Source organism: Mesoplodon bidens (assembly GCF_964165515.1).
Source record: "Mesoplodon bidens genome assembly, chromosome: 16".
Classification (NCBI taxonomy): Eukaryota; Metazoa; Chordata; class Mammalia; order Artiodactyla; family Ziphiidae; genus Mesoplodon; species Mesoplodon bidens.
In genome coordinates this window covers 18183397-18209057 of record NC_138173.1, presented here as the reverse complement: position 1 = coordinate 18209057, position 25661 = coordinate 18183397, and the positions used below count along the sequence as shown (strand labels likewise).

The window sequence follows — 25661 nt, the reverse complement described above, 5'->3', positions numbered from 1 at the left end:
GTCACATATTTTTAAAATACTCTTTAGTGACTTGGTTTCTTTTTTGTATCCTCTGATGGAAGGAATATAAAGACATGTTTTTAAACCCTAAATATTTAACATGTATGAAATTTAATACTAAGGGCCAACGTAGTGATTTTAAAATGTCCCTATTGCCCTTCATAGACTGTACAGTGATGTGCTACCCGCAAACCTGGTACATTTTGGTAAGAAGTGTCATCACTCTACCAAGACCCACACTTACGTTTCTCACTCTAAAAGGCTGATATGCTGACAGACCTTATAGCTGGCTCACCTAACCTCACATGCAGAGACAGGTCCTGCCTCTACGGAGGTTCTTGCCGTAGTAGGGAGCACAGAGTAAGAAAATCTCCAGCTCAGGGACAGAGTTGTCTGTCTGCCAGTTCCTTGTTGCTGATACATTTCTGCTTCCAGACAACTGTTTGCTGCAGCCTTTATCTAGTTATTTCCTTACTGTCTGCCTGACTGAACCTACCTTACCTTGAACTCTGACTCCTGGTTACTTACCTAGGGTCTGCCCTGTTTGTTTGTCTTGGCCTGCTAGTACTTTTGTTCTCTCTGATCTTGTACTGCCTAACCAACCCTTGAGCTTGGCTTCTGACCATTTTCTATTCTTAGCTGCATCTTGCATTTCTGAGACTCATTTTTCTCATATTGCTCTCCAAATCGGAAACTGTTCATGATTGACAAGAGGTCCATTTTATTGATATTATAGTCTACAGTCATTATAAAATCCAGATATAATTTACTTGTTCGCAGAACTGGTATTCAGCCTGTGCCCATTGTACCAATTGTTAAAATGTCTAAATACCTTCCTGCCACTTGGCAGATAGTTTCTGCCCCATGTTTCATCTTCTGTCATCATGGCCTCATGTCTGAGACTTCTGGGATCTCTCCACAATCTAGGAACTAATGGATCATTTCTTGGGCCAGCTAGTTTTGTTGTCTGTTTCTTGGGCCAGCTAGTTTTGTTGTCTAGTTTTGTTGTCTGATCCTTTTGGTTGGTGTCCATGCCACACTAATTACTAAATACTTTTAGTATCATCTCTGCTTTCAGAGCTATATGAAAGAGTTAAGTTCTTCAAGGGGGCAGGGAGGTAGGGAAGACATTCTAAAGTGATCCTTTTTCTTAAAAGATTTTTGAAAGTGTCCATAGGAAATCAAGAAACATTTTAGTTTATTCATTCAGCTGTCATGTACTAAGCACCAGCTGTATCTCTGCCACTCTACTAGATGCTGAAGAAGTATTTACTATTTTGTAAATAAGGAAAGCCCTCAAATTGACTGTAATTAAAAGTTAGAGACAGGGTATATGGGAACTCTCTGTGCTTTTTGCTCCATTTTACTGTGAATCTAAAACTGCTCTAAAAAATAAAGTATTTAAAAGGAAAAAAAAGTTGGAGAAACAACAAAACATATTCATAAACAATTGAGGACTAATTGCAAAGCAACATGATTTAGTGTCAGAAATGTTTTAAAATCCATTTATGCATATATGAATTTTGAAATCTACTGTAGCATATGGAAATAATCAAGAGCAGAAGAATTTACCTGATTAAGCTTCTTTTAGGAGTTGATGGACTGTGAAATGAAAGACAGATTATAAGGGCTTTCCATATAGGGGAAACAACATGAGAAAAAAATAGGAGCATGGAAGTTGGCGAGGAATATGTGGGGGAAGAAAAACTCAACCTGGCGGAAGCTCCAGGAATAAATGTTGTTGCATAAGATCCAAGACAGTTGAGTACATTCTTGACATCTAGATGGAGCAGTATGAGTTTTATGTTCTTTGCAACAAAAAACCATGCTTCAGTCAGGAGCAAGGGATATGATTATACTGGTGTCCATAAGGTCAGTCTAGTAACTGGATGCAGGACTGACTGTGATGAAGGCTTCTGTCATTGTAATTCAGGAATGAATGGGTGCTGATGACCTTGATGGGTGTGACTCTAAAAATGGCAAAGAAAACAGCATTGCAGAGAAAGAAGCAGCAGACCTTGGTGACCAGCTGGGTATGGTGGAAAGAAACAGAGCAATTAAAAATAGCTTTAAAGGCAGACTACCAATATGGCAGAATGAGAGCTGGGCAAATCTTCCTTCCAAAAAGCAACTGTACAGAGGGCTTCCCTGGTGGCGCAGTGGTTAGGAGTCCACCTGCTGATGCGGGGCACGCAGGTTCGTGCCCCGGTCTGGGGGGATCCCGCATGCCGCGGAGCGGCTGGGCCCGTGAGCCATGGCCGCTGGGCCTGCGCGTCCGCAGCCCGTGCTCCGCAACAGGAGAGGCCACAGCAGTGAGAGGCCCGCGTACCACAAATAAATAAATAAATAAATAAATAAATAAATAAATAAATAACAAAAAACTGTACAGAATTGTCAAAAACATCAATTTTAGGACTCTGGAAATGGATCAGAGGCATTCACGAAATTGAGAAATGTTTATTGATGGAAAAACTACTGAACTTCAGGTGAAAGGTAGAATTCTGTGGTGTTCCTGCCTGGAGCTGATCTCATTCCCCACCTCCAGGCTCAGTCAGCACATTAGTTATGCAAGGGCAAGGAAAGCCATGGAAACCAGCAGTTTCACTGGAGGAGTGGCCTTACTTGATTTGAAGTGGAATATGAAAAACCCATGCCAGTGGCCTTGTGAATAACAGTAAACATCTTAGTAGCAAACAAACAGGAAAGGCTAGCTAGCAGCTCAGTGAACTTGAGCTTACAGTCTTGGCTGGGGTCAACATTGGACCAACAGACTAGTCAGAAATTTATCAGGGAGACTCAGAAAATGATATAGTGATAAGGGTCCTCAATAAAGTCAACACAGCTGACCAGAAGGCTTCATACACATGCAGGAGAGAACAGAGAGGGCTCAAGCTATCTACATACCCCAGGCTGAGTTTAAAAGGGAATGCAGGAGGGCCTAGCAGCAAGTAAAAGCCAAGGTAGACTCGAGAACTGCCTGTTCTTTGAATGTGGTCTCCAACCCAAACACAGATTCATTGGCAGGGAGTAGAAGCTTTATTGGCATAGGATATTTAAGCACAACCACCTGTCCAATCATTGACTGACCACTAAGCTATACAGACACAAGGGTTACTCCTAGGAAACTGGGTTTAAAAATTTAAAAAGAAAATAATTTTTTAAAAAACTGAGAAGAGACCAAGCAGCCACATGCTGTGAGGGAAATAGATTGCACAGATTTAATCTAGGCAGATTAATAAACAAGCAAGAAAACCACAGCAACAACAGCAATCCTGAGGAGAAACATTAAAACCCAGAGTAACGGGCTTCCCTGGTGGCGCAGTGGTTGAGAGTCCACCTGCCGGTGCAGAGGACATGGGTTCGTGTCCCAGTCCGGGAAGATCCCACATGCCGTGGAGCGGCTGGGCCCATGAGCCATAGCCGCTGAGCCTGCGCGTCCGGAGCCTGTGCTCCGCAATGGGAGAGGCCACAACAGTGAGAGACCCGTGTACCACAAAAAAAAAAAAAAAGAAAAAAAACCGAGAGTAACTACAATATAGTATCTAAATTTCTAGTTTTCAACAAAAAATTACAAGAAAGGAAAGGGTAACCAGTATTCCCTGGAAAAAAGCTGTGGGCCCAGATGTTGGACTTGGCAGACAAAGACTTCAAAGGTGGTATAATAAATACGTTCAAGGAAGTAAAGGAAGCCATGTTTAAAGAATTAAAGGAAAGCATAGTGACAATGACTCAACAAATAGAGACCCTCAGTAAAGAGAGAAAAAAATTTTAAGGCCAAATAGAAATTCCACAGGTAAAAAATAATTACTGAAATGAAAAATTCAGTAAAGGGATTGAATTCAACAATAGAGTTGAGATGGCAGAAGAAAGAACCAAAAGAGGTGGCTTCAAGACAGATCAAAAGAAATTATCTACTCTGAATAACAGAAAAAGGAATACAAAAATTAACAGAGCCTCATAAACTGTTGGACAACATCAAGCAACATATAAAAAGGATTAAACACCATTATCAAGGTTGGTGTAATATCTGAAAATCAGTTGCTGTTTACATCATATTAATAAAGGAGAAAAAGCACGTGATAATCTCTGTAGAGAAAGAAAAAACATTTGACAAAATCCAACACCCATTTCTTTTTTTTTTTAAAGAGTAGAACTCATAGTTGTGAGTCATTTTTATTTAGCTTAACCGACACCCATTTCTGATTAAAAACTCTGAACAATCTAGGAACAGGAGGGAACTTCCTTAACTTGATAAAGGGCATCTATGAAGAACCTACAGCTAATGTCATCCTAATGGTGAAAGACTAAATACTTTCTCCCTGAGTTTGGGAAGAAAGCCTGATTTCACCACTTCTACTCAACATTGTTGTAGAGATTGCAGCCAGTTCAATATGGGGAGCAGGGGAGGAGGGAAGAGAAAGAGAAAAAAACAGAAGACATGCGGTTTGGAAAGGAAGAAACAAAACTACCTTTATTTGCAGATGACATGATCCTGTGTGTAGAAAATCCTAAGAGAAAAACAACCAAACAAACGAACAAACAAAAGCCCTATTAGGACTTAAAGCAAGTTCGGCAAAGTTACAGGATATAAATCAATATACAAAAGTCAATTGTATTTCTATATACTAGAAACAAATACTCCAATAATAAAATTGAGTATTTTATTCACAATAGCTTTTAACCAAAGAAATGTTGACTTGTACGCTATAGAACATTGCTGAGGGAAATTAGAGCAGATTTAAATATGTGAGAGACATTAAATGTTCATGGATTAGAAGACATTATTGTTAAGTTGGAAATTCCCCAGATTGACCTATAGATTCAATGCAGTCACTAACAAAATTCCAGAAGGCTTTTTTTTTAGTAGAAGTTGACAATTTATGTAGTTGAGAATTTATGTAGATGTGCAAAGAACCCAGAATAGCTAAAACATTTTTGAAACAGAAGAGAAAGATTGGAAGACTTACACTACTCAGTTTCACATTTAACTATAAAGCTACATTATTCAAGTTAGTGGCATAAGGATAGACATGTAGATTAATGGAACAGAATCAAATGGAATAGTCCAGAAATGAACCTTTATAATTTATGTTCAATCAATTTTAAACAAAAGTGCCAAGGACATTAAATGGAGAAAGGATAGTCTTTTCAACCAATGGTACTGGAAAAGTTAAATATCCATATGAAAAAAAAAGAATTTAGACTCTTACCTCAGCTGTATACAAAAATTAAATGGCTGAATAGACTTAAATGTAAAGCCTGAAACTGTAAAACTTCTGAAAAACTCACAGGAGAAATTTTCATGAGCTTGGGTTAGGCCAAGACTTCTTAGATTCAGCATCAAAAGCACAATCCATAAAAAAAAGAAATTGGTAAATTGGACTTTATCAAAGCTTAAAACTTTTGTGCTTCAAAAGACACATTAAGGGGACTTCCTTGGCGGTCCAGTGCTTAAGACTCCGCACTTCCACTGCGGGGGTGGCACAGGTTTGATCCCTGGTCGGGGAACTAAGATCCCACATGCTGTGCAGTTCGGCCAAAAACATAAAATTTTTTTAAAAGACACCATTAAGAAAATGAAAAGAATGAAATGAAAAGAAAAGCCACCAACTAGAAGAAAATATTAACAAATTATATATCTGAAATGTGACTTGTATCTAGGATATACAAAGAGCTCTTATAATGTAATAAGAAGAAAGCAACTCAATTAAAATTGTTACATGATGGGAATTCCCTGGCAGTCCAGTAGTTAGGGCTCCACGCTTCCACTGCAGGGGACATGGGTTCGATCCCTGGTCAGGGAAGTAAGATCCCACGTGCAGCATGGCCAAAAAAAAAGTTAAATGATACATGTAGACAGTTCATCAAAGAAAATATACAGCTGACTAATAAACACCTGAGAAGATACTCAATGTCATTAGCCATTGGGGGAATGTAAAGTAAGACCACAGTGAGATACCACTTCATACCCACTAAGATGATTTTACTAAAAAAGGCAGACAATTACAAGTGTTGACAAGGATATGGAGAAACTGAGACCTTCACAGATTGCTGTTGGGAATGGAAAATTGCACAGCCACTTTGGAAGACAATTTGGCAGTTTTGTAAAAAGTTAAATTTACTCCAGGATCCAGCAATTGCACTCCTACATCTACCCAAGAAAAATTAGCATATGTTTACACAAAGTTGTGTATGTGAATATTCATAGCAGCAGTATTCATAATGGCCCCAAACTGGGAACAATCTGAATGCCCACCGCTGGTGAAAGGATAAACAAAATGCTATAAAGCCATACAATGGAATACTATTTAGCAATAAAGAGGATGAACTGATACACGCTATAACAAAGACAAACCTCAGAAACATGCCATGTGAAAGACACCAGACACAAGAGATGACATATTGTATGATTCTGTTTATATCAGATTTCCCAAAAAGGCAAATAATCTGTAGAGACAGAAAACAGATCCTGGGTTACCTTGGGCTGGGAATGGTAGCTGACCGCAATGGGCACAGGGAAATTGTTTGCAGTGATAAACATGTTCTAAGATTAGACTGTGGTGATGTTTCTACAACTTCCTAAATTTACTGAAACTCCTCACACAAGATGAACTTTATGGTATATAAATTATACCTCAATAAAGGTGTTAAAAAAAAGCTTCGAAGCCTCGGAGAGGATTATAGAGCCATTTATGATCATGGCAGTTTTGATAAGCAATAATTGATTGGGGTCAGGAACTCAAGAAAGTCTCCAGCAGACCTCATGGGGATTGGGGGTCGGGGCACGGGAGGGGAGGTTCCTGTTTGGACAGAGGTGGAGTGCGAACCTAGGTATCACCATGCTCTTCCAGGCCCAAGACTCCACGAATCTGCTGGTCCTCACCCTATTCATCCTTGCATGTACCTAAGCCTGAGGACTTGAGCTATGATACTTTCTCCAAACTCTCTGGCCTCTTATTTCCAATTTTCTTTGTTTTAAGCTTTGTGACCTGCCTCAAATTTCCTATGTTCCCGACCTCAATTCCTGTTCATTATTATTGCTCCACCCAAACTCTTGATCATCATGTTTCCTCCCACCCAGCCCAGTAAACTGAGCCTGACTTCTGATTGTTCCCTTTGCTTAACTTGTTTCATTAATTTTTACATCCATAAAAAAAAATTTTTTTCTCTGCCATTTTTAACCCTGGACTGCAGTCTAGCTCTGATTAAGCCTGCCACACTGCCTCAAAAGAAAAGCCCATTCTTTGATTCTTTGGGAGGATGATGACTTAGGTTTTTGACATACTCAGTGTCAGTTCCAGGGATGATATTCAGTAGATAACTGAAAATTTGAGATTAGAACCACAATGAGAAATTAGGGATGAAAATATAGATTTGGTCCTCACATAAGTATAAAAAACAGGAATGAGCTAAAACATAGACTTTGTGAAGTCCTACAAGGTAAAGGGATAGAGAATCTTTGGAAACCAGGAAAAGTCCAGGTGTTTTTTTAAGAGTTACGAGTTAGAAATTTATATAAGAAGATTTTATTTTACCTTGAATCCTCTAGGTTAATCATTGTAGTGAAAACTAACTGCTTGAAAAAAACCCAATAGATATGGAACAGACCCGTTTGGAGAAGTTACTTAAGGTTATCCCCAAACTATCTAAAACCCCCAATGTGAAAGAAAAGTGTTTGATCATATTCTATTTAGAAGCTGACCTTTGCTCTTAGATCTTAAAGGAAGGAGACAGTCCTCGAGCAAAACACAAACCTAACTGTGAAACTGCCTCCCACTAGGTGGCAAAAGTAAGCTGCCGGAGGGAGAGAGAACAGCAGGGCTCCTACACCCTGCTTTGTCACTTCTTCCTAAGCGATGTGTCCTTAAAGCCGTCATTTTGAAAAATTCAAACACTGTATACATTTGACATACATAGTCTATATAATCCTAAAGTTTCCTATGAAGTAGAAGAAGGAAGGGTGAAGATATATCTTGTGCTGAGTTTTGGTTGCAAAGAGTTATAAATGTTTTGGGACACCACGTAAAATACTAAAATATTTATATAAAATACTAAAGAGAAAATTACTGTGGTCATTGACAATTTTGTCCCAAGAGTCCTTGGGAAATACTAACTGTTGAAGAATTCTGAGCTAAACGATCAATTCTGTTTTAAGCAAGCTGCTATAGCTGGTGGTAGCTCATAGGAAGCTCTCAGAAGTCCTCTTTAAACCAATATCTGTTACTGTAGGTTGCTTTCTTCTCTTGAGTTGCATGAATATAAAAAGTTTCTGGAGGGCTCATTAATTACATAGGACTGGGAATATGCTTCAGGATAGCCTGAGACAAAATAGCATGTTTAAAGTATGCTATTCAAAGATTTTTTTTGTTAGAGTCACCAAATAATGGTCCACTTTTATTTTCATTATTAACATTGCTAGTGATTTCCCTTCTCTTAGGTATTTTTTCTTTCTTTTTATATATGTCTTACTGTGTCCTTTTGTCTCCAGATGTCTTTGAAAAGGCAGCAGTTTTATTCTAACAGAAACTGACTCCCCCAGTAAAGTTTGTAAGCTCAGGCCAGAATCACCAGAGAGCAGTGGAGTTTCCCTGGAACTGTAGTCCTGCACAACCAGAAATAGTATACTGGGGGGACATTTCTCAAATCTCAGCCAAGAGACAAATTTTTAGTTTCTTCCCCTAAAGTGCACGCTCAGATATTAGCATTGCATCACTTGTCACAGTGTTCTTATTTAATACTCTGATTTTTTTTAAGCAGCCATTTATTCATCCATTCAACAAATATTTATTCAGTATCTCTATGTGCCAAAATGAAAACAAAACAAAACACTGTTGCTTTTTGAAGCAGAGGCAAGGTGCTTGGGTGTTTTGTTGTTGTTTTAAATGAGTAACTTTCAAATTGTGATTCACTGTTTAGGTCAGTTCCATGAAAGGAAACCCTATTTTATTAATTCTTCCATTACAGGCTTTTCAATTTATGTAGATGACAAACTCTGAACAGAGAATCACGTATCATCCCAGGAAATGAGCCTTGCTATTACTTTAAGCCTCATTGATTTGGAGATGTTAAAATTTGACCACTTCAATAGAGTAGGAAAGAATATATTCAACAAAACTTCATTATAAAGCGCTTCAGTGTACCATGTATTCATTCCTATTTTACGCCAAATGATGTGTCCCATGCACGCTTTGATATGCAGTGTATCTTTTTCACAGTTACAAGGAAACCTATCATTCAGGGCCTCTTGCGTAGTCCCTGGCATCAGTATTGTTATGGGCTTCTTCTGTCTCATTTTATGAATGAGGCTGATCTCTAGTCTCACCTTCAACTGAATTTGTAATTGAGAGATTAATCATTTCTCTTATTTGCTTTTGAGAGGAGATTATAGGCAGTAATGGTTTTGCCGCTGGTTTCTACAGTGACTGCTCATGTAAGAATAAATCCAGAATAAAACGTTATGATTACATAAAAGTTAATTCACTCAATAAACCTTTATTGAATGTCTGCTGCATACAGGGCAGTGTGATGATATGTGTCTCAAGGTGTATATAAGAAATGGATGCTGCCCCTAAAGATTGATCACCATGATTAGAAGAAAGCCTGTAATGCAAATTAAAGATAACTGGCCTATGAGAAATATAAGCACAATGTTTAAGAAATTTGAGGGACAGGAATGATTTTGACTAAGAAAATTTTATGCAGAAGGTGGCCTTCTCTAGAGAAGGAGAAGGATGAACCATATTTCCCTCTAAACAATAGAGGAAAAAGGCATTTAGTAAAAGGTATTTGGTCTGGCAGCTGGGCTAGCGTGAGCCCAGGCACTGGTGGGTAGTGGGGGGGCTCATGTAGGGGACAGGACACTTTGGTTAAAGTGTAGCATTGGTCTTCAGATCTTAGTAGGAACAAGGGCTAGAATGAGAGATAGACATCAGACCGTGAAGTGCCTTGGACACCAGGACAAAGAATTTGGATGTCATCCAGCAGGTCATAAGAAGCCATGAAAATATGCAAGCATGCAAAGCAGTCATGGCTCATTCACTGGCATAGGACATACACAACAATGAATATTAAGCAACAAATAATTTAGCAAATTAATTCAAGAAATATCTTTTTTTTTCTAGCTCTAAAATTCTGTGGAATAAATAATATAATGCCCTCTTGATAATATAATTTGTTATTACATGGTTCAAATCATTTAGTTTTTTTCTTTAATTGAGAGCAAATATCCTAAAATATTATGCAGTAAAGGAAAGTCCTACTGTAACATCATGGGTGTTACGTCTGCCCCTCTATCCTTAGCCATAAAAAAATATTAGGTCATTAGCTCTTGGGTCTTTTGAATACCATTGAAAGCAGCCCTAAGAATCATCTCCTGTGTGCCACTCCTGGACACCCCCCTTTCAGTGGCTGCAGAAATGGAAACTCCTTCTCTCTTGTTCCTTTGTGGAATAATAGGTACTTTCCCAGGATTAGCTGCTCCTGGAGAAGAAACAACTGATAATTGAAAATGTCTTAATTTACATTTATATTTTGCTTGACATTTGTGGGCCAAAAGACAAATTACAAATGGCCTTGGTCAACAAACAATAATCTTATTAAACCTGCTTTGGAAATACTTGTTGAATTTCATACTTCTTTTTTTCTATTAAGGCTGAAATTATGGATTCCATGATAGGTAAGGGAGAAGAAAGGCAGAGAGAAGTCTAAGGTTCTTTCTCTGGAAAAATATGTTAAACATTATAATACAATATGATCAGGAAACTGACCTAAGCCTTTACCTTCAGAAGTTTAGAATCTGGGGAATGTTTTACTTATTCATGCTGGGGAAGATTTATAGAAAAGTACTACTATATTTATTTCATAGATAAGGCATCTGGAGTATGTGTATATAGGGTGTATAACATAATAGCAACAAATGTAATAGATACTTAAAACTTTAAGATATGACATTAAATACATTGAATATAAACACAATTCTAAAATAGGTCATACTTTGCCATTAATATCTATTTTCCTTGTTTAGAGATATATTTCCATTTAAAAGCCTAATGTTATTCAAGATAAATTTTTAAGACATAAATTCCTTAATTCTAGTTTTCATTTTAATGAGAGTTCAACACTTCTATTTAGTAAATATCCAACTGGGAAGGTTTCCGCAATTTTTTTTAGTAGGAAAGTTTACACAATAGAAGTGTTTTCTTATTACCAAATTAGTTACTTTGAAGTATCTGGCAGATTACATCAGTCTCTTATTTGAATTGGTACTACAAGAAGACATCTATTGTACACCATTAGTGATGCATTAAATTGGTTATTTATGTTTTAAAATCGAAGCATGGTAGAACCTTTTGTGTTTGCCTTCGAAGATTGCTGTTATAATAAAACATTTTGAAATGAGTAAAGTTGCCCTTTTGGTTTAGTTAATGCATCACTGGAGAACCTAAACATTTTAGCCTCTAGCCACCCATCTCCTAGTTTAATAGAATGTGAGAAAACTGTGTAAATTCCTTTATATTTTAAGGAAAAAAATTGTTACATATTATTTGTCTAATCACTTTATATCCACAGCTAAGAAAATAATAAAAGAGAAGACTTATTGATCACTAGTCTCAAGTGTAGTCTTCTAAACATTTGAACATAATAAAATTAAAGTGTGCTGTGCTATTTTATCATGCTCATATATTGTAATAGTGGTCTTGTGGACACTAAGATCATATAGTTACTTTATCATTGGAATTGTAACTAAACCATGTATCGGAAATCCTACTTTCTAGCTTCTATTAAAAAATGTGTACAAATGATGAAAAGCAGAGGACCAGTAGTAACTTTTACTAATTACTGGCAGAAATGAGTGTATTTTGCTAAAGGTTTCCCACAGTATACTGTGTAACCCAATACTAGTAATAATTTAACTCTAGGAATGGTTAAAACTTTTTGTCTGTTTAGTGACTAAATACATACCAGGCCATATTAGCTGGACAAGTAGATTGGTAGCGAATAGGTCTCATGCTTTTTTGAATCCCTTGTAGTACTAGACACATATATAATTTAATAAAGACTCTCAATGATAACCTCACCTCTGAATTTCCCTGAGAAAATAAAGGATAAATAAAATAAAGGCATGGAGCCCCAGCTCCAGAGCAATCCATGAGAGCACCGATCTCTTATCTATACACTGCTTGTCTTAGACAAAGAGCTGTTTCACTTCTGATCAGAGTCATTCCCTACCCCTGATGTCTAGAGCCCATATTCTAGGATTTTCTATGTCCTCTGGGACTTGGTTTCTCAACAGTTACCTTTATCTTCTCCAGTGGCTTCTTGCCCTCAACTTGCAAGTATCTCCCTCATTAACAAAAAATCTTCCCCCTCCACTATACCTTCCTTTTTGAGCTTTAATATTATTTTCTTCCTTTCCTCAATTGCCAGACTCTTTGCACTTTATCACCCTTTTATTTACTGGTAGGCAATCAGTGAATACAGTATGATTTCCAGCCCAACCACCATTACAAGTGCCCTGGCCATGGTCACCCTAGTCCTACCAATTGCCAAATACCAGGGCCTATACTCAGCCCTCATCCTATTTGACCTTTCTGCAGGATTGCTTCCCTCCTTCATGAAACCCTCTTTTCCCTTGACTTCCTTTTGATTCATTATCTTTTACTGGCCTCTTAAGTGCTGCTGTGCCCAAGTTGTTTTACCCATGCTTCCTTGGTTCCTTTTGTGTCCTGTCCACTTCCATGACTTGCGTTATCATCCACATTTTGATGTTTTCCCAACCTCCGTATTTAGCTGTGACCCCTTGTGTCAGTGAGGGATCTCCAGAGAACTAGAACCAGTAGCATGTATACGTAGAGAGAGAGAAAGACATTTTAAATGGTCGGCTCATGCAGTTTTGGGGGCTGTCAAGTTCAAAGTCTGTAGTGCAGGTCAGCAAGCTGGAAACACAGAGTCGATGTTGCAGTCTTGAGTCTGAAATCTGTAGGGCAGGCTGGCAGGATGGAAATTCTGTTATAGTGTTGAGGCAGAATTCCTTCTTTGAAAAACCTGATTTTGCTCTTAAGATCTTCAACTGATTGGATGAGCCCCACCCACACTATCGAGGATAATCTCCTTTACTTAAAATCAGTTGCTTATAAATATTAATTACATCTACAAAATACGATCACAGCAACATCTAAACTAGTGTGTGACAAAGCAACTGGACACCGCAGCCTAGCCAAGCCGACACGTAAAATTAACCATCATGTTGCCTTACCACGTCTCGGTATGTTTCAGCTCTAGGGATAGTCGGAAGACGCACAGATTGAGATTTGACAGTTGGTTCTTGTACTCACAGGCTGGGTTACCTTGGGCAAGTTTCTTGATCTCCCCAAATAGCAGTTCCTTTGTTTACAAAACAATAATGATTGGTCTGTTTGTCTTCATGGTAAACTTAGTCTTTTTGTATCAGCCCCATGCCTATCATATGCCAGTTATGTGAATATGAATGAATGGAGTGCATAATGAGTGAAAGCAGGAAAAGGACTCGAGTTTTGATGTCGCCCAAATGGAGAGCTAAGATTCAGACTTCAGGATCAGATGAACCGTTCTCACCAACAGATTTCTCTAGTAAGAATAAAAACAAGGAAACGTGCCTACACCGTACATGTACTGTGTGTGTATGTGTGTTTCTTTATAGATAGAATGAATGCAAGCCACAGTGTTTACACACATATGTACTGTATAGTGTATATGCTGTGTGGCCATTCATACAACAAACATTACACGTCCCCAAAGTGCCAGGCCGTACACTAGGCATGGGCCACACAACATTAAGAGTTTCCTGATTCTGCCTTTATTACTTTCTTCACTGGCCTCTGACATGTGAAAGATAATAGTCTGGAGAAATTAATTATAGGTGACTGCAGGTTAGCAATAACGCGTACCTTTTTTCCTCCAGAAATGACAATATTATGTGTCAGTTTGGCTCTGCTGAATACTCCTTAAATAATATAAATCATGTAGAAAATTGACTTAATGACGTGATTCTATCCTATAGGGACATTTACAAACACAATATATGTTATGCTAATTATTAAAGGGATCAATATGTTGTTATGTTGCCACCTATAAATATGAATTAATGTCACCAGCTTTCACTGTATATAATGTTGACATACATTTTAGAGATTTGCAGAAACACCTTTATATTTTGACGAAGCATGTGGAATGTTTTATTAGCAACTTATTAAAAAAATAAGAATTCTGTTATATAATGGTTTATAATGGTACAGAAACACTTGAGTGTACTATTATTATTCTATTATAAATTTAAGGAGGACAGAGAAGGTTCAAAAGATTATAGTAATGCCAGAGAGTACATCTGTATAATTGTTGTAAAGTTTGGTATAACAAACTCATAAGCTAATTGAGATGATGTACAGTTGTACCTGGAGAAAAATAATTTGTAGGAGTCTGTTGCAGGTATAATTGATAATTGAAAAGTTGTCCTGTAGTGCAAGTAAATTCTACTCCAGCTGTTAAATTACTAAATGACTAATGATACTACATAGCTAATGGTTTATACATTTTTCTCAATTATCATTAAGAAAATATAATTGAATATTATTACCTGTTTTAATGCACATGGCCTTTCTCAGTAATAAGCTCCCAAGAATTGACAATGATATCTACTATTGACATTGATTCACTTGTGCTGCGGTTCACTAATATAAAACCCTGGTAGCCTTAGTAATTTAGACTAAATGAAACAAAGCAGAAATTAAATAGGCTTTATCACTGTAGTAGTAATTTTGGATGTTTATTCATTTGAGAAACAGTCTTATGATTTTTATGATTACATAAAGATCTAAGCTTCAGATTAAGGCCACATCTACATCATATAATATGAAATGGGGACTTGGCAATTACTAATAGACTTAAGCCAATTTAATAGATTAAGTAACCCACTCTCTGTGGCATTGAGTCCAGAAGATAATTGCCAGTTCTTTACTTCTTAATGATCGTTCAGTGTTGGGAAGAATCATCTAGAGTTTAAAAAATGCCAGATAAAATAGGAAATTAATGAACCTTTCCTGATGAAAGTAGATGCTCCATGGAAGCATTAAATCTATGGTTTTCATATGCTTGCGCTGAGTTTTATACTAATTCTATTGTTAATATATTAATTTTGACAACAAAGTAATAGTAGGTTTTTGAAGTGGAAAGAACTGTTAGCGACCATTTAGATCTGTGCTGTCCAGTGTGTTAATCATTAGCCCACGTGGCTACTGAGCCTTGGAAGTGTGGCTCGTCCACATGAGATGTGTGCCATAAGGATTTCAAAGATCTAGTACCAAAAATAAATGTATAAGATCTCATTAATGACTTTTGATTGATTAAATATTGAAATGATAATATTTGGGATATATCAGGTTACATAAAAATATATTATTAAAATTAATTTCAACTGTTTCCTTTTACTTTTTAAATGTGGCTATAAAAATTACATATGTAGCCCAGGTTATATTTCTATTGGACTGTGCTAGTCTAGATAAACTCTTATTTTAAAGAGGAGGAAATCAAAACCCAAAGAAGTGAAGGGACTTACCCAATCTTGCACAGCTTATAAGTAGCAGAGCTGAGACTCAAACCCAGGCTTTCTGATATCTGACCCAGCTCTTTCCATTCTGACACTTCCTTCAGATGTGGCAGTTAAAACACACACACACACACATAAACACACAAACACACATTCCAGAGCGTATACATCTCAGTAAGTGTTGGTTCCTCCAAAGTGGTCATCTTAGCATCTTGGGAGGCAGTGTATGTTTGTTTATTTTAGTGATACATGTAAGTTTCCACTTTCAGAAATGTCTTCAGAATTTTCCAAACATTTTTGGTAGCAATTTTATTACTTTTTGTGGTGGCTTTGATTTTTAGAAATAACTACAAATTATTTGGAGATGTTGGCTAAGTAATATTATTGTTATCTGAAAGTGTGATCATAAAAGAAGGCAGCTTCATATGTGTGTATGTGTGTGTGTTTGTGTCGGGGAGAGAGAGTGAGAACACATACACTTGAGGTAGACAATCTTGTGAAAGACAATTCCAAAATGGAATTCTCCAACTGTATTAATTGTTGTTTCCCTAGATGAATATTAATAAGACAGTGCTCATTTGTCTACATAATTTCTGAGATATTTTAATCATTGTTATTTTATAGTCACATTTTTCATGAGATAAACCCAAGAACTAGTATTAACTATATACATATATATTATATATATTGAGCTTTGTGAGTTACTCCTACTAGTAGTTTATGATTTATTTTAAGGGCCCCTGTCTTTAAATGTGGGTAATGTAGGTAAATTAAGTAATGAAAAAAGCATGACTTTTTGTTGGCATTTTGTTTAATAACTGGAAGACTATAATATTACATTAAATAAAGGAGACACTAAATAAGTAATGAAATCATTTGGTAAAGTAACTGATATCTGTTTTTTAAAATAACGTTAGAAAAATGTAAATGTTTGAAATAAACTTCTTTTTAAAATTTTAACCATTTCTTATACTCATTAACCAGTAAAAAAAAAAAAAAAACCCTCTCATTTCCAGTTAAATGGCAGAGACTTCTACTTTATTTACATGTGATGCTAAGTATTTGTATAACTCAGAGCAGAAAGTATATCACCGAGCAAAATGAAGAAATCCTTCTCAGGCCTGTTATGTGGCATGGTTTTTATAATATGAAGTAACATACTTAATATAATATCTGTAAATTATTGAATGCCATAAACATATTCCTCTGTATTTCATTAAATTTTATATATAGTAATATACTTAGTGCTTAGAATACCTAAAGGGACCAGTCCACTTCTAATTTGAACAGATCAGTTTCCTTACATGGGTATTTTGGGTTATAGCCAACCATCCCAGCATGTGATATAAAGTAGATTTATTGTTTCAATTGCAAATAAAAAATCATACCCAACAAATAAAAGTAAAAACTCTTCCTTTTATCAATAGAATATATTAATTTAGAAATGGGAAGAGACTTAAGGTTTTTATTCTAAATAGATGATAAAGGAACTTTGAGATTATAATAAAATGTTATTATACTTGACCCTGGGCGTTCTACAGTGTCTTGCGATTTGTTTATCTCCATTTTATTGACACAACACAATGGGGAAAATGTTGTTTTTCCTTCTGTATGCGTATAAATCAGTAATCTATAAAATTTAAAATTTACTTGTTAACAAAACTTTACATTAAAATTTAAGTTAACTTTTCTTAATAATTTTTAGATTCTAATTACAGTGCAAGTGGCTTACAGTTTGTTGATAATACAGATCGTTTTAAAAGAGTCTTTGCTCTGAGCCAGGTCATAGATTTTTAATAGAAGGTCATACAACTACTGCTGCATTTTCATATTGTTCAAAAACGTGACAAACTTTAATATTCAGACCCACTGATCAGACTGAGCTAGCTTTATTTTATATCTTCTTTTGACATTTGCCATAGATAGACTTGAAAATCATTCAGTCATCAAACTTCATTGTATACAAAGATGAAAGAAGTATCTATTCGTAGAGGTAAAATGTCAGTTTGGAAAAATGTTATTTTGAAAAATTGTACATGCTCATTGTAAATCACTTGCAGTTGTGACTACTATACTTGCTTCATCATGTATGTCTCTATTTAAGCATCTCTCTATTAACCTGTCTTTGGGGGGATGCCTTTCAAAGGAGCAGACATTCCTATACTCTTCCCCCCCAATAATATAGCATGCATGTCATTAACTTGAGTTCATATTTGTTTATGGTTCCTCTGTTTCCTTTTGAGGTAAAATTTACGCACAATAAAACGCACAAATCCTAAAGTGTACCAGTTGACAAGTTCTGACTATATGCCTGTGCAACTCAAACCCCTATCAAGATATAAAACATTACCATCACCACAAGAAGTTCCCTCAGGTCCCTTTTCAGTAAATCCCAGCCCTTGCCACCATCAAAGGCAACCGTTGTTCTGGTATTATTCCATGATATATTAGTTTTGCCTGTTCCAGAACTTTATATAAATGAACTCATATAGTGTACACTCATTTGTGTAATGCTGCTTTTTACTCAGCAAAACATTTTGGGGATTTATCCATGTTGCATGTGTCCATGGTTTTTTGTTTTTTTTACTGCCAAATAGTTTAGTATTTTATTGTAGGAATAAGCCACAGTTTGTTTATTCATTCTACTTTTGATAGACATCTGAGCTGTTTCCAGTTCTTAACTACCCTGAGTACAGCTGCTATGAACATTCTTGTAGAAGTCTTTTATGGATATGTTTTCATTTCTCTTGGATCAATCCCTAACAGTGGAATTGCTGGGTCATCGGGCAGGCGTACATTTTCTGTAAGCCACCGTTAGAGGCTCCCAGCAACCGCGTGCAGAGTTCAGTTGCTGCACGTCTTTGCCAACGTTGGGCGTGTCCTTTTCATTTTATCCATAATGGTGGGTGTGTAATGATACCTCATTATGGTTTTAATTTGTTGTTCCCTGATGACTAATGATGTTGCGTACTTCTACATGTGTTTAATTGGTCATTCATATATTTTTCTTTGTGAAGAGTCTGTTCAAGTTTTTGCCCATTTTAAAATAGGTTGTTTGTGTTTTTATTAAGTTATAGGAGTACTTTATGGGTATGCTAGATACCAATTCTTTGTCATGCATGCTTTGCAAATATTTTTTCCTCAGTCTTTGGCTTCCTTATTCATCTTCTTATCAGTGTATTTTCATGAGCACAGGTTTTTAATTTTGATGCATTCCTTAAAGTTTTACATTATGATTATTTATCTCCGCTTTAAGAAACCTTTGCCTGGTCCTGATTTGTGAAGATACTCTCCTTTTTTTCATCTAAGAGCTTTATAGTTTTAGCTTTTACATTTGGGTCTCAGATAGATCTAAAGTTAATTTTTGTGTGGGGTGAGAGAAGAAGTCAAGGTTTTGTTTGTTGGTTTGTCTGTTTACATGTCGTCTTCAGTTAGGGAATCCTAACAGAGTTGGATTACGTTGATGTTTTGTTGAAAATCAAGTGACCAAATAAGTGTGGGTCTATTTCTGGGCTCTCTATTCCATTCCATGAATCAATTTGTCAGTCTATATGCTAATATTACGGTACTTTATATTAAATGAATGGTGATTTTTAATAGCTTTATTGTAGCTTTATATTAAGTGAATGACCATGTGTAACAGCTGCATATGTGCTGTTGTATGTATGTACCTTTATTTTCTTGCCAATTTTTAATTTAAAATTTTAATTTAACTTAATTTCCAACTTTGTACTACCATAAAAAATAACTGCTACGAAAATCCTTGCACATATATCTTTCCCTGCTTGTTGAATTATGTCCTTTCAAGGTTAATTTCTATATGTGGGAATTCTGGGTCAAAGGCTGAGGACATTTTTCATTTTGATATATAAACCCAATCTGTCTTTTATACTCCCATCAACCTTAGTATGAGAGTACCTGTTTCCTCTTAACCATATGAGGAGTTAAACTTCTAAAAGGTAAATTTTGATAACAAGAATTAGTGAACTTGGGCCCTCTGGTTGTGTGTGTCTGTTTATGGGATTGTCATTTACTTATGATTCCTCCTAATTTTTGTCTCTGAATTATGTGGAAAGTATTTTCCAACAGGGTACATCTTGCCAATATGAGGTGATTAACTAAGCCTCAGGTTCTATTTTCGCTTTTGTTGGTAACGACTGTGTATTGATGGGAGCAGTAGGTGAGATTGCTAAGCTGGTGAGCATCGCTATGACAATGGAGTCACCTCTGAGAACTTTCACTGAACTCTGTACTTCAGCTCTCAAAAACAACAAAAAATCCTTGAACAATAGAAAATAGTCTGGGTTCATTGAATGGATACCTGGTAATTTTCTGACATAATAGTAGCTTGTATTGCATAGTTTACAATGCCAATCTGAATCACTAACAATGAAATGCTTTATTATTTTTGTACTCTATATTTGGACTAAACTCTTAAATGTTGAGAGTTGGAAACAAAGCTTGGTACTGGCCCTCTTTTCACCCCCCCGCTCCACCCCAACTTCTTGGTGATGTGGGGAAGGAATTTTCCATTAACTCTCTTTGTGGCCAGTTTAAAGAAAAAAAAAAAAAAAATCAAAACATGCCACATCAGGAAAACACTGAACTATGAGATCTTGCCCAGCTTAACAGTTTCTTTCCTTAAGTATTTTTACATTGCTAAATGAAGCTTAAATCTGATTTATTTCTTAAGGGTAAGTATAATGAATGTTGAGCTGGGACGTCAGCAGATGGACATTCTAAGTTCTAAGACATCAAGAAATACATATGTGATCTCTGACAATACATATGTGATCGCTGACAAATTACTTAAATCTCTACTAAATCTTTGTAGGCCTCAGTTTCCTCATCTGTAAAACTAGGGGCCTGATCTTTGTTATCTCCAAGATCCCTTGCTGTTCTATAATTCTTTGATGGAATCTGTTCTAGATTTCTAACTTAGCATAAAACTTTGTTTGAAAAACAGTAGATTTTAAATATAGCTTAGCTAAATATTTTGGGTTAGAAAAGAACATAAGTACAAAAAGTTTTTTAATGTGTTTAAATCCCTTAAACTACAATTTCCCCAACTGTGCATCCTGTGCATGCTGTGCCTTCCTAAATAATGTCAGGGCTGAAATCTAGGATAACTTTTTTTCATGCAAGCACACACAGAAATGTTAGGGGAAATAGACTGTGTGCCTTTTTGAATCACCTGTTGAGAAAATGGGCAACTATTGACAAGTCTGATTCATGGCTGAGTGATCCCCACTGAGCAAAATCTTTGACCGCCTGCTAAACGAGGTCTGTTTGAAGTTTCTTTTCAACATTTCCAAAACGTTAATTCAGCAGGATGTCTCCACTGGGGTTCTCCCTGTCACCAAATCAGCAGCTGTTGAAATCCATTCACTTCAGCATGAAATGTTTCCATAAGTGCTTTTTTTATTTGTGACAACAGCAAAGTAAACAGAAGACTAAAATTCTACCTCATCCAACGTGTCCATGTGTTAAAACTGCTTCTGATTGCAGTTTACATTCGTGGTGTTTATTTGCAAGCATTAAAACCAACAGACAGTTTTACTACAGAGCGTTTTCTTTTTAAAGTAATTTATCTAAACGTTCATGCTTTGAATAAGTAAGACTTTATACTGTGTCTTTAAAGCAAAAGTTTATATTTCTTATGAAGCCCTGATTTGTGTGCGTGTGTGTCCATCAGTGGTTTAGGATATGTTTAAATCTCCAGATGAACTATTTGTTAATTTTGCAAATTATAGTAGTGTAATTGTAAAACATAGTAGTAAAATATGGTAGTATTTATAAACTCTTTCAGAAATTTCCCACTTTAAAAGGAAAAATATTAAGTTTCCAGGGACGTAATTTAACAGGATAAAGTAATGTAAAATTCTTGAGGTAAAGAACTGAGGGCTGGCAAAATCTGATGGTAAAGATAAGGCACACCAAGGTCTACAGATTATATTGAATTGTTTAAATAGAGCTGTACTCTTTAGAGCTGGGATCTCTCCATATATCCTTAATTGACTGCAGAGTTAGGCATGAGGACTGCTACATTTTCTCGCTGTGGTTTGAGCTAAGTCCCTTTTTCTGTTTATTCTGGCTTTAAAAGACTTAAGTGTAGTTTTATAAGTTCATTAACTTGCTTCATTCTTTGAGATGCATTTCACTTCCATATTATCAAATTTCATGACATGCAGAGAATTATCAGATCAACCCATTATACAGCCTAGCAGCATGAAGTCTTTTTCCATCTACAGGGAGAACACTGTGTAAATCAGGCTCTCGGGTTTCAGTGAGAGGCAGAGGGTTGCACGGTGTCCATTTGTCAAGTTGATTGCACCGCAGTGAGGTTACATTAGCTTGTCTTTGAACAGAAGTGAAATCTTATGCAAAGCTCCCCTTTCTGTCATTTACACTAACATCCATCCTCTTAAACCAAGGCCTCGGAGAAAAACAAAGTGATGGCACAATATAATCAGTCACTCAAGTTGTCTGTCATCTGTTTTCTTAAGGAAATGACTTTTAAGTCAGAGCAGAGAACTGTAGAAAATTAACAAGGGTTGTAGTAGTAAAAGTAGGTGGAATTTTTTTTAAACTGCAGATGTCTTTTTGAGAAGATTTTATATGCAGAATGCCAAAAAGGATTCCCCCATCCTCTTTCTTTGATAATGAACCTCCTGAAATATATTTCTTGTAGAACAATAGACCTACCGCTGTTAACAACTGGAGTCTTTTTTGCTTAATGCGGCTACATGTTAATGCTCCTGAGAAACTTTCTGAAAACTGAGTCTACAGAACTCTCAGCCTCAGTGGGTCCTCCGACAATCAGCTCACCGCCTTTCAGTTCAGAGCTGCCGAACTTCAGTTACCTAACGGCAAATCTTGCCGATAGGAGGCTGCTTTGGGGTAAATGGTACTTTAAATGTAAATTATTGGCATTTCATTACCCAATATCACACTTAGATAATTTCTTTCAAACTGTTCGCCTCTGTCGAAACCCTAACCGTATTGCCAGTGATGGCCAATCTAAGGCTGGTGATGAAATTTGCAAGTTTTATTTCCCTAAGCCTGTTTTATGGGCTGAAACACTCAGGTCATTTGCACCCTGTCTCATTCATCGTGAAGTAGTTAAACTCCGATTGTTAAACCAGGAGAGATGGGCTGACAGACAACAGCGGTACATTAGATTAAGGCCTCCTTTGGTTGTCCTGAACTATTGATCCATTCCATTTGTGTGACATTTATAGCAAACTGTGTCTTTTTGGTGGATTTTAAAAGAAGCAGGGGGAGAATGTTAAAACAAGGGGAAATCACTGGTCTTTTTTCAGTAAGGTGATTAATATTTTTTATCTTTTTCATTTGGTCTATCAGTCTAACACTGAAGACCTCCTGAAAAAGAAACAACTTGCCAGTGTGCTTAAATGTAGAAGAAGTCTGCCTTGCATTTGCTCTGTAGACATATTTAATAGTTACATTGCTGTTCGTTTTTTCTTTTTTCTTTTTTTTAATCTTTACTGGAGTATAATTGCTTCACAATACTGTGTTAGTCTCTGTCGTACAACAAAGTGAATCAGCCACGTGCACACATACATCCCCACATCCCCTCCCCCCGAGCCTCCCTCCCACCCTCCCCATCCCACAATCCCTTCTGCCAAAGTATTGCTAACAGCACATTCAATCTTTTCTTAAAAACTCTTCTAGAAAATCTCTGAAGAATTGGTAGAAAACACTGCCCCATACTTCTCAGTACTGGGGGACAGAAACTTGGATTTTCATTTCAACTTGTACTTATTTTAATTATAGTCAAATGCATTTTACAAATTGCCACTGTTAGTAACCCCTGCAAACCCCCCCCCCCGTGAGTTATTAAGCACTGTATTATAGAGAAGCTTTATTGTTCTCTTCCCTTTCGAAACTTATGTGAAGATTTGGAATTGGTGAACTCCTGAGAAACCCAAGAGATCAATCTTGATTTGTTTATTTTTCTTAGCAAAGATTTTAATAGCCTGGTATAGCTTTTTCTCTTTTAAGAGCATTCCTTATTTCCTCTGTTGAGGAATGAAATATTGTTAAAAGCAACTCATAAATGAAAAAGCGAAAAACAGTTTAAGTAACTGAATCTTTCATTGTCAATGAGGAGACCTCAAATTTAAAAGACTGATCTTTAATTGCCCGTTTCCTCATCTTTCTTCCCGATTTAACCTCAAGGTGATTTTTAGAGATATGGCTTGAGTGGTCATTTTACCTTTGCTTTGGAGGAATTTATTACTGCTTTATTTCCTTTATTGCAGCTTTATTTCCTTGGACTAGCAGACACGTAAACACTGGATTCCTTGTAATCAAAAGCTATTTTATGATGAATTCCGTCTTCTAAATAGGAAACTTGTACATGTTTTTTTAACCTTTGAACATTCACAACTGGATGCAAACATGATGTCAATAGCACAGTAAAAATATAAAAAATACATATGTTGTTTTCTGACTTGAGTCCCATCTTTTTATTTGGAATTTTAAATTATGTTTGTATATAAAGGTAATTTAAAAATTTATACTCTGTATAAGAGTACACTTATATTACCCCGTTATTCTTTTAAAGGACGAAAAATGTTTATGGTAAAATTTTCATTCTTTCACCCGTATATTCCTTAACATTTACTGAGTACAAACTTTGTGCCACAAAACTGAAACTGTTTTTGCCTGGATTAAATATTTGCATCACACAAAATGTTTTTTCTTTACAGTAAACTGATTTTTTTTCCCAAATTAGATAAGAAAATTTACATTTCAGAATCACTGATTCTCCCAAATATTTCACCACAGTTAATGTAGGTTATGATTCATTATAAAGCATGAATTCATTTTTATGTTATATGTAGGTTATACCTAATGAAAATTTATATTCTGGTTTTTAAGTAACTTTAATCTCTCCTTTCTTAGATGCCAAATGTTGGTTTTCTCTTGCTGTATCAGTCGTTAACCTGAATCAAGCTAATTTGGTCTGGGATTATTTAAACCACTGTTCAACATTGATAATAATGCCACAATATTGCCTTGTACAGATATATTTAAAGCTCTTAAGATGTGCCAAGATGCTTTACATGTGCAGTTGGCAAGAAAAGTGTTCTTTTTCGTGCTGCAGAGTGCAGCAGGAACAGGCAAGAGCGGGACATTAAACAAACAAACACATCAGATCCCCTGTCACCCTCTTTATCAAATAGAAGGGCACTCCAGGGTGTTTACAGGAAAGGAGAGAAAAGTACATTCTTCATCCATAATCACTGCCATGTTTGGGAGCCCCCTCTATTATTACAGAAAATTCATAAGTCGTCTGGTCACCTCTTTATTAATTTCCAGTGACAATTAGCGGTTTTCAGTTTGGGGAGGAAACACCAGGGTTCCTCTCTTCCATCAGTACAACCAACCTCCACTCCCACCACCCACCAGAGTTAATAGCAGGCACTGAGTCCCAAGGTCCTTCCCAGAAGTAAGTTCTGGAGAGTTCTTTCAAAAGGAAGTTCTTTGCATCATTTCCCTAACTGCCGTATGGATAGCATTGTCAGCTTGATGGACAAGAGAGTTCTTAAGCCGTGGCTCCATTAAAATACTTCCTTGCTTGAGCGATGCCACAGGTTGGGGGGAAAGAGCATATTACATTTGTCAGTGGCACCAATTTCAAGAGTCAATGGCCAATGAGAGAGGGAAATTCTGAAATATTAGATACGGTTTTCTGTGACCATTATAAGAGATTTTCTTGGATTTCTAGCTTAAAACAACCTTTTTTTTTTTTTTTTTTTTTTTTTTTTTTTTTGCGGTACGCGGGCCTCTCACTGTTGTGGCCTCTCCCGTTGCGGAGCACAGGCTCTGGACGCGCAGGCTCAGCGGCCATGGCTCAGGGGCCTAGCCGCTCCGCGGCATGTGGCATGTGGCATCTTCCCGGACCAGGGCACGAACCCGTGTCCCCTGCATCGGCAGGTGGACTCTCAACCACTGCGCCACCAGGGAAACCCCTAAAACAACCTTTTAAAAGCAGATATGGAGAATAGATATTTTTCAGGAGAAACTGAGAGAGCATTTTCTGTTATTAGAG

The 25661-nt window shown here is 36.6% G+C and overlaps 1 protein-coding gene across 8 annotated transcripts in view; it reads left to right on the top strand.

Moving 5' to 3' along the window:
* Positions 1-25661, top strand: part of STAU2 (staufen double-stranded RNA binding protein 2) — a 301650-nt gene that overhangs the window by 208379 nt on the left and 67610 nt on the right. The gene's annotated exons all lie outside the window — the stretch shown is intronic.